At 39.9% G+C, this 14,617-nt stretch overlaps 1 protein-coding gene and 1 long non-coding RNA gene across 2 annotated transcripts in view; one reads left to right on the forward strand and one right to left on the reverse strand.

Annotated features, from left to right (window-relative positions):
* The window catches only part of LOC140126874 (uncharacterized), a 52,656-nt gene extending 40,840 nt beyond the window's left edge, over window positions 1-11,816 (reverse strand). Inside the window, exon 1 of the long non-coding RNA XR_011854916.1 lies at window positions 11,714-11,816. This is a non-coding gene — a long non-coding RNA (uncharacterized lncRNA). The remainder of the gene's footprint in view (window positions 1-11,713) is intronic.
* Window positions 1-14,617, forward strand: part of SLC38A4 (solute carrier family 38 member 4) — a 63,249-nt gene that overhangs the window by 8,385 nt on the left and 40,247 nt on the right. The gene's annotated exons all lie outside the window — the stretch shown is intronic.

Below are 14,617 nucleotides of genomic sequence, written 5' to 3' on the forward strand. Positions count from 1 at the left end.
ATGCATTTTTTAACCAATTTCACTACATTTGGAATTTTTTTCCTGCTTCCTAGTACAGGCGGTCCCTTACTTAAAGACACCCGATTTACAGACAACCCCTAGTTACAGACAGATCTCTCTGCCCACTGTGACCTTTGGTGAAGCTCTCTGAATGCTTACTGTTGACTGCCATGATCAGCTGTGTGGTGTTTGTTATGAAGCTTCATTGATAATCCTTTGTCCCATTACAACAAAACAATTTTGAAACTGGGGCAAACAAAAATTAAAATTAAATTTTTGTAGTTTAAACTTACATACAAATTCAACTTAAGAACAAACCTATGGAACCTATCTTGTATGTAACCTGGGGACTGCCTGTACATGGCATGGAATGTTGAAAACCATCAATTTGTGCTATTTGTTATACAGAAAACATGCCCTCACACATGTCCTTACATGAAAAATTAAAAAAGTTGGATTTTTGAAGGATGTTGAGTGAAAAATGTAAATGCAAAATCAAAAAGGACCTGGTCATTAAGGGGCTAACAATGTTGGAGTATGGAAAAAAGTTCTTTAATTTTAATCTCCTAGTGATGTTTACATGATAAAGATCATTTATCGCACCCAGCTTCCATGGAGAGGGCTCAGCCCGTGAGGCCTCTCCATACACCCGCAGCTGACGTGTGATGTACAGATATGTCATACGTCGGTAAGGGGTTAAGATTGCATAATGTTTTGAAGCTTCATCATAAACTCAGCCGCTACCAATCAATGGTATAACTAGAGAGGTAGTGCAAGGGGTTACGGTATTTCAGCCTTAAAGGGAACCTGTCAGGTTAAACCTGCAGTCTTATCTGCAGGCAACGTGTTAAAGAGCAAGAGGAGCTGAGCAGACTGAGCCAGTATATCTTGTAATGCATTTAAAATCCTAATTGCTCTTGGATTAGGAGTCTAGTGGGGCCCTCTAATCATTGATTGACAGGCTTCCCCGTATAAGCATGAATAAGTTTACTGTGCTTTACTGTGTAGGGCTTTCTGCTGGGCTACTATAACAAGAATGAGTAGATATTAACACCTTAATCACGCACACTAGACTATTACTAAAGCCCGTTCTACACTTGCGAGTGTAATGGACCTTGCCTCAAGATGATACACTCAACTGCCAATATACTGCAATACTGCCCTGTAGTTTCTGTCTGTTATTGATTTCTACAGTTTAGCTGGTTTTTCGTTCTCTTGTTCTGCCAGAGGCCATTAGTAGATTGTGAGAGTTGAAATGACACTAAAAATGTGCACTAATTGTCACTGTCGCTAAACTGTGTGCAATGACAAGCAGCAGAACTACTGCACTTTCTATCATTTTAAGTCAATTTACACAGGGGAAATTCTGCACTTGGATTTATATAGTTAAAGAAAAATAGATTGTGCAGATGATGCACCAACTCTTTTTATACCCAAAGCAAACAAATAATGTTGTGCAAATTCAGACATAATTTATGTAGAAATTTCCAAATCATAATGAACAATGATTCTTGACTGAGATTTATGTATTCTTCAGTTACGATAATTTTCAGTTGATGGGTCAGTGCAATTGAGTATGGAAAGTTGTTTTTCATCACTTAAAAGCAGGATATTCAATAGGATTTCCACCAAGAAACTTAGGCACGCTATAGTAATGGTTTTACACCGAAACAGCAAAGCTGTGAACATCCCCTTTGACTTATTTAGTCTTGTATTTAGAAAACAAGCTAGATCCCCTGAGCTAGCTTTATTCATAAGGGGGCCGGCCGACAGTCCCCCACCATGATGCGGCCACGACAGTGGCTGCAGCCACGGACTTGCTTATTCACATTGCCGACCGCGCCGCACTGACAGTGGCTGCACCCGTACTGTGCTTATTCACAGCGCAATTTGAATAAGCAAGTCCGCAGCCGCAGCTCCTGTTAAGCAATATATGCAATGCTGCCGACTACTCTTACAGGTCCCCGCTGACAGGGACGTGGTGGGAAAGTGTCGGCCGGCCCCCTTATGAATAAAGCTGACTTCTACCTCCTGTTAAAAAAACTTTCCCAGCATAAATTTAAAAAAAACTGGCGGATATAGGAAGGGGCTGGGGAGAGGATTCAGGGGGGCACATTTCTTGGGGGTCTTTTTCGGGGTGACAGGTCCTCTTTAAAATTTAGTGTTTTGGGAAATAAAACATCCATATTTCCATCGACTATCTGCAAGGGAGAATGGGTACAGTAAGACATATAGTATTTATATTATCTAGCTAGGTTCTTAGAAATTGATCCCATCCTTTACCCATGTCTGCAGTCCTTGGATGAAAAGCTACTTTTGCAGGGCTCAACATATTTTAAATGGACCTTTTTGGACCATGTTTTTCTTGATCATAGTATAAGAGGTTTTGTATTTATTTTTGGCCAGTATAGACAACATGGCCAGTAAACTAATGTCTTATTTGCACAGTTGCCTCAAATTTCCATGGTGTACCTTTATTGGAATTAACAATAACCCAGAGTGAAGAAACATTCAATTATTATAATCAATTTATATAAATGTGGAATATTTATCCCACCTTTTGTAAATGGTATATTCCTAATTAAAAAAAACACATAGGCCCACATTTATCAAAACTAGTGCCGTCTGTACTATGTGCAGTTTTCGGGTTGTGAGATTTATCGAAACTGGCGCACAGTCTTCATTAATCTGGCACCCCCTGCACTGGTCGGGAAGTGTGCACCAATTTTATTTGGTGCACTTTGTTCATGCTCCAGAATTGTTGCGTGGACAGAATTGTGGCACACGTCAGTAATAAATGTGGCGCAAACTCTGACTAAGCACCAACAGAACCCTTTAGGTGCAGATTTTTTCTGTCTTGTTGGACTCAGTGCAGACATTTTATAAATGTATGTTCAAGCAGTTTGCACGTTCTTTTCAGTACAAAGTCAGACAGAAAAAGCTTTAATACATGTGGGCCATAATGTGAATCCTAATTTCATTATTGTCAAGTAAAGTTGAAATTTACAGTCATATGATTTTATGCCTTATCAGTTATGTTGGAATTTTACATAAACAGAACTGAGCTAACTTGTTTTTGTAACTTTGCTAAATGAAGCTATGTAAACTGAATAAAAAGTGAGATATGCTGCTTCCATAACTCCAATTTACCTCTTAGGGAGTTATGAAAACAGCATAGCTTAGTTCTGTACTTTTTGCATAAAGTCGCAATCACTACTGACTTTCTTCACTCAACTGTCACAGGAGCTTGCTTTTTTATAAAGTGGCTTCAATTTAGTGATAGATGTGGGTCCCAGAAGTGTGACCCATATCTATGAAATCTTATAAAGTGCATACACAATGCATCTTAACTTGTATGGTGGATTAGGGCACTCCTTTAAAGGGAATTCTCTGAAGAGCATCTTTCTGGACCTTAGGAGAGATGTAGCTAAAGGAAGATGGATGGAGAAGCCGCTTGGAGGAATGGAATTGTAGGGGGCATTGTTAATACTTGCACATAGAAGAAATGATTAGTAGCACTCACTATCAGTAGTCCATTCTTTATTTAACACATAGGTGCAAAGAGGTAAAATCGAGCACACCCATGTTCAGCAACAAGCTGTGAGGAGCGCAAAACAGTCTTACATGAACTGGCCTGACAAGAAATCAGAATAATCCTTTTCTGCTGTAGTCAATTAGGATAACCAAAATAGATTTTATTTGCCAAATGCCAGAATATAGAGAGAAAAAGAATTTTTAAGGCTTTTTATTGCTTTCTGCAAAGTTAAAAGTTCTGATTTATCTTATTTTTATCTGATTTTTCTGTAAAATCATATTAAATCTAAAGAAATCAGCCAAGAATTCAGAAAAAGAATTGTGAACTTGCACATGTCTAGTTTGGCCATGGGTGCAATTTGGGAATGCTCAGCAATTATACCTCTTAGGAAGTAGATGGGTTCTGTGTCCCAGAGATTAACGTACTTTGGTCTAAAATGTATATATCAACCAAAGAACAAAAGCACAGTGAAGCAAATACTGTATCGATATCAGCTGAAGAAACACTCTGCCAAGAAGAAGCCATAACTCCAAACAAAACATAAAAATTCCAGATTAATGTCTGCAAATGCACACGGAAACAAAAACCTTAACCACTTAACGACTTGGCTCTTTTTCGTTTTTGTGTTTCCGCTTTTTGCTCCCTAATCTAATTGCCAACCAATAGATTCTTTATTTTTCCACGTAAAGAGCTGTATGAAGGCTTGTTTTCTGCGTAACAAATTGCTCTTCATAGTGACGGTATTTAATATTCCATGTTGTGTACGGGGAAGCAGGAAAAAAATTCCAAATGCACTGAAATTGGTGAAAAAATACATTTGCGCTTTTTTCTTGTGGGCTTGGTTTTTATAACTTTCATTGTAAGCCCCAAATGACATGTCTCCTAAATTCTTTGGGTCGGTACCCAAATCACAGGGATACCAAATTAATATAGGTTTTATAATGTTTTCATTCATTTATAAATATAAAAACCTGTACAAAAAAAATTCTTCATTTAGCCATTTTCTGGCACTAATAACTTTTTCATACTTTGGTGTACAGAGCTGTGGGTGGTGTCATTTTTTGCAACTTTTGATGACGTTTTCAATGCTACCATTTTGAGTACTATACAGCCTTTTGATCACTTTCTATATAATTTTTTATATTTTGCAAAATATAAATTTTCAAAATTTTCGACTTTGGGTGCTATTTTCTGTTACAGGGTTAAATGCCGGGAATATCTTTTATTATGTTTTTATAGATTGAACATTTTGGGATGCGGTGAAACCTAAAATGTTTATGATTTTTACAGTTTATTTGTATTTACCGTATATAATGTGCTGAAAATCCTCAACTCGGCTTATACACAAGTCAATAGGCAGCCCAGCACTTTAAAAAAATAAACTTATATACTCACCCTCCGGTGGCCCCGATACACAGCGCTGCTCCCCCGATGTCCGCTCTGCTCCCCCAATGTCCACGCGGGTCCACTTCTGTCTTCTATCTTCCTCTGTCTTCTGTCTTCAGCAGGGCGCCGCCATGTTCTTCTCCGGCAGTCGCATAGTATGATGTCAGCAGCGGCCGCGTCATACCATGCACCTGCCGGGCGGGAAGAACATGGCGGCACCCTGCGGAAGACAGAAGACAGAGGAAGATAGAAGACAGAAGAGAGCAGCGCGGACATCAGGGGAGCAGCGCTGTGTATCAGGGCCACCGGAGGGTGAGTATATAAGTTTATTTTTTTTTGTTAGTGCTGGGCAGGCTGTATACTTAAGGGGGCAGGCTGGGCAGGCTGTATACTTAATGGGGCAGGCTGTATACTTGAGGGGGCAAGCTGGGCAGGCTGTATACTACTGGGGGCAGGCTGTATACTTAAGGGGGCAGAGTGGGCTGGCTGTATACTTAAGGGGGCAGGCTGGGCTGGCTGTATACTTAAGGGGGCAGGCTGGGCAGGCTGTATACTACAGGGGGCAGGCTGGGCTGGCTGTATACTACAGGGGGCAGGCTGGGCTAGCTGTATACTTAAGGGGGCAGGCTGGGCTGGCTGTATACTACAGGGGGCAGGCTGGGCTGGCTGTATACTTAAGGGGGCAGGCTGGCTGTATACTACAGGGGGCAGGCTGGGCTGGCTGTATACTTAAGGGGGCAGACTGGGCAGGCTGTATACTACTGGGGGCAGGCTGGGCAGGCTGTATACTTAAGGGGGCAGGCTGGCTATATACTGGGAGGCTGTGACCAATGCATTTCCCACCCTCGGCTTATACTCGAGTCAATAGGTTTTCCAGTTTTGGTGGCAAAATTAGGGGTCTCGGCTTACACTCGGTCGGCTTTTACTCGAGTATATACGGTATATCAGTTCTAGGGAAAGGAGGAATGATTTGAATTTTTATGCTTTTTTTAAATTTATTTTACTTTATTTTATTTATTTTTTTACAATTTACTTTAACCCTAGGTTGTCTGACTGGTCCTACCATATACTTCCATACTACAGTATGGCAGTATTTGGGTGTGCAACACCCCTGTCAATACATAGGCAAGCTGGTAGTTGCGAAGAACGCCCTCTCCAGGTCAGGAGCTGTTAGGGGGAGTCACGGACCCTCTATGAAGGTTCTTGAACCTGCTCATTATGTAATAGAAGCTGTAGATACTGCCTGAACAGATGATAGTTAAATGGGTGTAAGTTATTGACCAATTAGTTGGCTGTATTTTAAACTGGAGTGCGATTGGAGAGGTGCTACCACCTGACCAGGAGAATAAAACCCCTGAGCAGGGAGGAGTACGTGGTCTGATTCTAGTCCTAGCTGGTTTTAGCACATGGACTGAGTTAAGAGAGAGACAGTGTTCAGTACACCTTCAGTACTGACACTTAACCTAATCCCAGGAACAGAGTCAGGAGACTCAAACCCAGAGCTGCAGCTTTCACAGCTTGGACACAGCTGCATGCCAGCCTGTATCTTCTATCATGCTGGTACACTATTCCTGAGGACCCTCTCCACGACCAATCCAGTGCCAAAATCTGTTGTTAACCATTTAGGCCCGTTGCCTGCTACCTGTTCAATAAAGAACTGTGAGTTCCCTGATCCCTGGATACGGCTGTCTACCACCACGGGCTTCCCTATACATTACCCAGGGACCTATCTTACAGACACCCAGGGGTTGCCCCAGGGAGAACCAGTACATCAGCCCAGTACCCCAGTATCAGTACCTCTACCTCCATATTTCTTGCACACACCACCTGCATTAGGACAGCCCTCTGGTCCCCATACCAAACACCGTGACATCAGCGCGCCCTAGGCTGCAACCCCCAGCCACTTTGGTATGCCTCCAAGCCCCAAGAAAAGGCTAGGGCCTGGCTAGGCCTGGCCATACTATTACGGTGCATCAGGAAGGGGTTAATTTTTCCTGTGATCTGTCAAGACTTAAAATAGATTGTTTGGTCATAATGACCATCGTTATATTTGATTGAAAAAGGAAAAGTTTGCAAGTCTGACAACACTATCCCAACCTCGGAACATGGGGGTGACAGCATCATGTTGAGGAGGCATTGGTGCACTTCACAAAATAGATGGCATCATGAGGAAAGAACATTATGTGGCAATGACACAACATCTGAAGCTTGAGTCCCAAAGGATAATGAACAGAAGTCATCACAAAGCCCTTATTTTAATCATATTGAAAATTATGGACAAAACTGAAAAGGTAAATGTGAGCAAGGTACCTATAGACGTGTCTCTGTTACACCAGTTCTGTCAAGAGGAATGCACTCAGGGATAGAGCCAGTGTGCCACTGTCACTGGCGCACATGTGGGTTGGTGGCACCACCACTGCGCATTGCTCCATGAGACAGAGCTGTGAGCTTATAAATAAAGTGTCCCTATTTACATGCAAAATAAAAGAGCAAAGCAATTTCATTCAGATTGGCCCTACTTCAGCACAACACATTGCTAAGCTTCGAGGGCATCACCCACTTTACCGGTGATGTGTTATTTTAAATAAGGGTTTAAAACACAGGTAATGAGTGTTCATTTACTCTTCATTGGTCACACTGTGCAAACCACTGACCAACAGTAAAAGTAACATGGTGTCAAATAGTAAGAAATATGATTCTCCTGGTTCAGTTGAATTTGGAAACTTTGCGGGACACCAAGGAATATGTCATTCAGACTCATCCAAATGAAGTGTAAGAGACATATGACAGAACATTTCTGGAACTTTACAATACATTTTGTTTCAACTCCTCACCGTTTGCAATATATGTAACAGTAAATGAGAGCACTCAAAAGCATCAAGTGTATGTAAGTGGTTATTGTTATTTTCAATATCGTGGATCAAAAACATACACTATATTAGGTGTAGAATATTTTTGATAATGCATTATATGTCATGTCCTATAAAGGAGATGCATAAACCTCACTTACAAAATATGTAAATTGTGTTTTGTGTAATAGCCTTATCAGCTAAAGTCATTTTCTGGTCTGTGCACTGCTAACCTACTTATGCTTGTGTTGCAAAAACCCTTGGATGAAAACACCATATGTCTAGCTGTGCTAGGATGTCTGAAATAAGCAGTTACCGTTACTTGCAATTTTAATTAAACATACTGAATTTTTAATAAGCCTGTATCAGAAAAAATACATCTTACTAGGAATATTCCTGATACTTGTTATTTCCTCTAAAATTTGTATATTTGTTCTATTGAGTTATTGTACTTTTTCAAATAACTATTCATATATCTGCCGCTGAGCGCAGTGACTTAGCGCTCAGCGGCAGATATATCCGCCTCGGTGCTGATGTCGGCTCAGCTCTGGATCAGAGCTGAATGGCCATCAGGATACACAGGGTGCCGGCTGTAGCTAACAGTGGGCTCCAATCGCGGGTGTTTAACATGCCTTCCGGGGATCTTTCTCCCACGATCGACCCCCTTCCCGCTGTCTTCGGGGGTGCTGATCATTGCTATGGCAGCCCTGGGGTCCAATTAGGCACTGTCTGAAAGATGGCGTCTCTGACGTCATCTTAAAGGCACAGTGTCAGCCTATGCATGTGCCTGTACATTAGTATTGCAGAGTATTAGCATGAACAAGCAATCAGATTATTGCTTCTTCATGTTCCATGGTGGAAATAGTAAAAAAGTTTAAAAAAAATGTTTTTCAATAAAAAATAAAGCAATAAATCAGTAAAAATGCCCATAATCTCCATAACGCAAGAGACATATAACGCAAAAAAATGTCAAAATCATAACACAAACCCCCACATATATATTATCACAGCGTCCGTAACAATCCGTAGAATAAAAGTTAATAATTATTGAACCTGCACGGTGAATACCTGAACACCGCTAAAAAAAACTTTTAAAAACCCGCCAAAAATTATGATTTTTACTTATTGAATCCCACAAAAAAATGCAATAAAATGTGAACAAAAAAACATATGTACTCCAGAATAATACTGTTGCAAAGCACAACATGTCCAGCAAAAAATAAGCCATCAACCAGCTCCATAGCCAAAAAAGTAAAAATAATGTTATGCTACTATGCACAAATGATATATTTTTCCCCACATTAGCGTTTTATTTGGTAAATTTAGTAAAATGTAAGAAAAAATATTCAAGTATGGTATCCCCATGATCATATCGACCCATAGAATAAAGATAACATGATTATTAGGTTATACTATGAACACCAAATAAAAAAAGGAAAAAATCCAGTACAGAGTTGATGCTTTTCTACTCCTGCCCTCAAAAAAAGATCCTAAATTTTCAACAATAGGGGATACCAACCCCAAAATGATAACACTGGAAAATGCATCTCATCCCGCAAAAAAATGCCATCACATGGCTCCAATAACGAAAAAAGCTAAATGAGAAAACTAAAATCCTAGTAGCTGCAGGTCCCTCCTTATCTTCTGTGCCTCGCTGTGCACCCATAAACAAGCAATGGCCACATGTGGGGTTGTAAGATGGGTTATCTCTTTTTATCTTTTGGAAATGTGTAATTTTTTGGGCTAAATGAACGTATAACTGACAAAATGTGACCATTCTACATTTCAGCTCCATTTTGATTACTATGCAGATCTCAAGGGGTTAAGAATCTTCCTAAAAGATGTTTCTGATAGGTTGATGGATGCAGATTTGAAAATGGGTTGATTATGTAGGGGGGTTTTGATGTTAATGTAAAATTTCATTCAAAACGGTATTTATCCCCAAAATAGTCAATTCTGAAAATACAGAAAACCGATATTCGATTTGTAAGCCACGTGACATCAAAATAAATTAGACAAATCAGATAAATGGTGAGAAAATGGTGATTCAGACATTTGGCCACTATTTTATATGTTTAAGATTTTATTTGTTTATTATTTTATATACATTCTAGGCAAATTTTTACTTTTTTTATCTACTATTTTTTAGCCACCCTTGGGTATTTGAATGCTTATGCAATATACAGTATTTCAATACAAACATATTGCAATATAATGCAAATATACAGACCTTTTATTACAGCCTGCCTCCAGCAGGCTGTGATAGTGAGCATTAGTTGGCAGCCATAGGAGACTCCCAGAGTCTCCCAGCTATCATGGCAACCAATCATCAACCTCTGATCTGCCTATTGGCAGTAATATGACTGCACCCACGTGTGGCTGCTGTTTATGTGAAATGATTGGCTTTGACCACAGCAACTAACAGGTTAACTATCAAGACTGTTGCCAGCACTAACTGAAACAGTTAGCTGCAGGTGTCTGCTGTTTAATACAGCAGATACCTGGCCTGTATGCAGAGGCAACAGCCTATGAGTGTTCTCTATATAGCCCTTAACGCTTTAAGACGTATAATTACAATGGGCAGTCCTTCTGTGGTTAAAATCTACAGCATCTTATTTCTGCATCTATTCCTCTATAAAAATGGAAGAATATTTCATTTTAACAACAAAATTCGTGCTGAAAAACCCTAACTTGGTTTATACTAGAGTCTATAAAAAAATTAACATTGTACTCACCTTGGGCATGCTATATACTACAGGGGCTGTCAGGATATATACTAGAGGGGCTGGCAGGCTATATATTACAGGGGCTGGCAGGCTATATACTACAGGGGCTGGCAGGCTACATACTACAGAGGCTGGCAGGCTATATACTTCAGGGGCTGGCAGACTATATACTGGGAGGTCAGACAGGCTATATACTACAGGGGCTGTTAGCCTATATACTAAAGGGGCAGGCAGGCTATATACTACAGAAACTGGCAGGCTATATACTGGGGGGACAGGCAGGCTATATACTACCAGGGCTGGCAGGCTATATACTACAGGGGAAGGCAGGCTATATACTACAGGGGCAGGAAGGCTATATACTACAGGGGCTGGCAGGCTATATACTGGGGGCAGGCAGGCTATATACTACAGGGGCTGGCAGGCTATATACTACAGGGGCAGGCAGGCTATATACTGGGGGGACAGGCATGCTATATACTACAGGGAACCAGAAGGTCAAAAGAGAGTTTTCTATCTATGAACTCCCATTCATTTATATTGAAGCCCAAAAATAGCCAGGGTTAAATGCTTGATTTTTTGCTCCATCCAACAGATTTGAATGGAAAGTGGACCTCCACTACCTTACCAATATATTTATGACATGTGGATATGTGATAAATACCAGTCTTAGGAACACCTCTTTAAATGCCACACAAAACCACAGTGCATGAGAATAAACTATAGATCAAAATAACCCACATGTAATATACTGTAATATAGCCAAGAAACCACAACACAAACCATCAAAAATTGGAAGGGTAATGATTGTTTCATGCAAGTCAGTCAGAAGCTGCTTTATCTCACATTAATTGGACACTTTGTTTGAGATTTAAAAGACCACAAGGGGGCACTAAATCAAGTTTATTACAGTCAGTTATAACTGGGCAGAAACATTGTAAGACTATATAAATGCATATATATATATATATATATATATATATATATATATATATATATAAGCACACAGATGGGATAACACTATATGCTATACATCAACCTTGTACATAACATGTTATAAATCAGAAAAAAGTCTCTTTTTTTGCCAGAGCTGAAAATTGTAGATACCACCATATAGAGATATCTGTGAACGGAGTGTTAATGTCGCACATAATCCTGTGGATAAAAGCTAAACTTAGAAGAACTGTGATAAATATGAAAGCAGGATGGTTTCCTACCAGATTCTAATGGCTATTTTCCATCATTCCGTTATTTTGTCTTTTGAAAAAGAAATGCAAAACAGGCAGCAATGCATCAACATGTTTGATCAACAGACTGGAAGAGGCGATTTCAAACAAATATGTACTATGGCACAGAGGTGTTACACACCTTCATAAGTCAAACATCAAAGTTCAGGAAAGAAATGAGCACATACGTTGCGTACAAATTTTCAATTAGAAAATGTTTTCTTACAATGGTTTATGGGGTCACGGACAGACCTTGAAAGGCTGCAGTATTTTCCTGTTTTTATATAAGGGGTACATTTTGTTTAAAACATTTACAATAGTGAGGTAAAAATGCTATTTTTCTTTTCCTGTTTTCTATTGTTTATATGTAATATCTCAATCATGATGATTCTACATTAAATGTTTGCAGTGCTACAAATGCTTTCAGGTCTAAAAGGAACATTAGGCTCATACCTACAACTGACCCTATGGGGATCAATTAAGTTCAGACACGGGTCCCAGTTCATGCACAGCTACTTAGTATATAAGAAATTATTTCCTACCAGTAGTCTAAAGTTAGATGTTACTTTGTTATTTCTGATAATTCTCAAGTTTTCAGAAGATGAAAAGAAAGTTAAATTAAAAAAGTGTTTGATTTGACCCAAGACAGAAAAAAAAACAGGACTAAAATAAAATATTAAAATAATAAATACTGTTCTTTCCCCTTTGGGAGTAACCCTGGCATGGCCTGGAGCCAGATGGAACTAACAGGGGAGAGGTACGGTTTCTGAGTCGGAAGATCTGGCACTCACACCAAAACCAGCCGCGATCCCAACAAGACGAAGCTACTGTTTCTCTTATCTTGTCGACTATGGAAAATTGAAGGACATGGAGGCGGAGAAAGTATTTACTTATTGTTTGGACTTTGTGGCATTTTTGGACTTTTTCTCTTGCACCGTCCTTTGTTTGTGCCGAGGCATTTGCAGGCATTTGGCAAAAAAATATATTTTGTCCTTTAAAAATATTAAAAGGCCTTTGATGGTGAAATGCCCTCATCCCATATTCATAGAAGTGTCTGATTGTCTGGGAATCTAACTGCTCAGAACTCAGTTATCACAACAATAGAAGTGTGTAAGTGCTCCAGAGTTCTCTGTAGAAATGAGGCACAACTGGCAATTCTGTAGGACTTGTGGGATAGCTATCTTCTGCAGCCCTTTATATAGAGAATGGGCCATGGTCAAGCATGCACACTGGTTTTAGAATGTGAAAATTGCAAATTTTATATCTGATACCGATGAAAGGTAATTACATTGCCCCTAACAACATGGGTAGCCAGATAGATCTCAGAAGAATGCTATTTATCTTTAGGAATCATCCAAGGCTCTCACAGGATGATAGAGATTACTTGTATGGGTGACTCACCTGAATATACACTTTACATATATTTCTAGGTTTGGACACAGATTTGTTGTACATTATCATCCATAATCAACAAGACAAACATTCAAGATGTAAAATTATACACCAGCAAACCAACACTTACAGCTATTTACACCAGGATAAGTTTTTCATTATTAGAGTCCTTTTGTTTTGGGGGAAAAATGGCTAGAAGGTTGGAGGAGTGTTTAAACTAGAGACCTGGGGGAGGGCAAGTACACTTGTGCAGGGCAAATAGACAGTGTAGATAGAGAGCTGGGAAGAGTCATAGTCCATGGGGGAGGAAGGGGAGCTGGAATAAGATTGGGGAATAAGAACAAAAGGAATACGGACAGGGAAAACCATATAAAGTGTATGGACACAAATGCCAGAAGCCTCACAAACAAAATGGAGGAACTGGAACTCTTGATGTTGGAGCGGAAATATGATATAGTGGCTATAAGCGCGACATGGCTGGACAGTAGCTATGACTGGGCTGTTACTATAGATGGTTATAGTCTTTTTAGAAAGGATTGTATAAATAAAAAAGTGGGAGGGGTTTGTTTATATGTGAATTCTTGCCTCAAGCCTGTCTTGCGAGATGACATCAGTAACGCAAATGCAAATGTGGAGTCCCTATGGGTGGAGATAAGGGGAGGGAAAAAGAATAATAAAATATTACTAGGGGTTTGTTATAAGGCTCCAAATATAATGGAGGCAGCAGAGGAAATGCTGACAAGTGAAATGGATGCAGCTTCAAAGCATGGTGAAGTACTTATCATGGGGGACTTCATTTATCCGGATATTGACTGGGGGGCAGAAACCTGCAGGTCCTTTAAAGGTAGCAGGTTCTTGTCAACAACAAAAGACAATTACCTGTCGCAGCTAGTCCTGGAGCCAACAAGAGGGGGGGCACTGCTGGACCTTATCCTAACCAACAGACCTGATAGGGTATCAAAACTACAGGTTGGGGGGAACCAGGGTAAAAGTGATCATAATACCATTGATTTTGTATTACGCTTTACTAAGAACGTTAGGGAAGGGGCAACCAACACTCTAAACTTCAGGAGGGCAAACTTTCAGCAACTAAGGGAAGACCTTAAAGGCATAGACTGGGATAATGTTCTCAAAGACAACAGCCACCCCCAAAAATGGGACTTTTTCTCATATATTCTGAAAAAGTCATGTGAGAAACACATACCTTATGGGAAAAAGCATAAGAGGAACAAGAAACAGCCAATGTGGCTAACTAGTCCTGTAAGGAAAGCAATAAGCGAGAAAGATAAGGCGTTTAAGGTGCTAAAACATGAAGGTAGCGGTGAGGCATTACAGGATTATAGAGAGAAAAATAAATCCTGTAAAAAGCAGATAAAGGAAAAAAAAAAAAGAGACTGAGAGAAATATTGCCAGGGAGAGCAAAAATAATCCCAAATTATTTTTCAAGTATATAAATGAGTGTGGGTCCCCTTAGAAATAACATGGGGGTCATGGTGGAAGGAG

Source organism: Engystomops pustulosus, chromosome 4 (assembly GCF_040894005.1).
Source record: "Engystomops pustulosus chromosome 4, aEngPut4.maternal, whole genome shotgun sequence".
NCBI classification, from domain to species: Eukaryota; Metazoa; Chordata; class Amphibia; order Anura; family Leptodactylidae; genus Engystomops; species Engystomops pustulosus.